Raw genomic sequence first — 1,344 nt, 5'->3', positions numbered from 1 at the left:
TCTCTCTCTCTCTCCAAGCTTGAGCAACCAGCCATTTGGTTGTTTGGTTAGCAGTCAATGGTCAACTCGTTTGGCCAAGTGGCAGAACAGTTGGGTAGATGGACATGGGTTCAGACAGTCAGATACACAAACAGACAGACAGATGGATGGATGGGTAGATGGAAGGACAGGTGGAGGTTTCCGGGTCAGACAGAAAAGAAATGTACAGCACATATTTAAACACATCACAAACAGGCGCACACAAACCTACAAACATATACGCACATAAACACACACACACACACACATGCACACACTCATTCATGCATGCACACTGACACCTACACATTGACATAAACATGTGCACAACAGTGGGATCAATTATATTTAGCACCTGGTGAAGTATTGAAGAGATAGAATAGGGGTGTTGTCGGTTGTGGTTTTTGGTGGAGGTTTTGGGTTTCGTTACTGCCACCTATTCCTCCATCTCTCTCTCTCTCATTTTCTTTCACACACACACACACATACACACACACACACGCACATACACGTGCACATTCACATGCATACAGATATGCACTCTCACCGTGACCTCTGAAAACACTCCACACGAACCCTTCTTTCCTGCTGTTGCTGGGGCTGTTCATACTACTACTATTACTACTACTGCTACTGCAACTACCGCTACCAGCACTGATACTACTACTACTACTACTACTACTGCCTATTACTACTAATAATACTACTACTACATCTGAGTACGAGGACCACATAAGTTTCGCCTGCAGTCGTACTGGTTGTTCTATGTCTGTGTGTATATATATACATATATATATATATGTACCATGTGTGTAGATATAATTATATAAGCATCTGTGTGTGTGTATATATATATATATATATGTGTGTATATACATACAATTATGTAAATTATGGACAAATATATCATGTATGTAGATATAATTATATATGAATTTATGGATATATAATTATATATGCATGTTTGTGTGTGTGTGTGTGCAAAAGTAAGGTATGTATATAGTTCTGAAGAAAGCTGGTATATATATATATATATATATAAAATCTATCAACCAGTATACAATCAGTCGAATCTAGGTTTCCATGACTACAAAGTAGTAAATGGTCATTGTTGTAGTTGTTTTATATTTTTATTACTATTATTATAATTATTATTATTACTAATGTTGTTGTTATGTTCTTGCTGGTAGTGGAGTGGCAGAAATGGTATAACCAAGGTTTAAAATGCCTTGTGGTATCTAGTTACGTCCCTTTATGTTCTGAATTTTAAATCTTGCTGCGATGGGGTCAACAATTTTTGCCTTTTGTCCTTCCAGAATCAATAAA

This window comes from Octopus bimaculoides, chromosome 11, assembly GCF_001194135.2.
Source record: "Octopus bimaculoides isolate UCB-OBI-ISO-001 chromosome 11, ASM119413v2, whole genome shotgun sequence".
NCBI lineage: Eukaryota > Metazoa > Mollusca > Cephalopoda > Octopoda > Octopodidae > Octopus > Octopus bimaculoides.
This window is presented reverse-complemented; position numbering follows the sequence as displayed.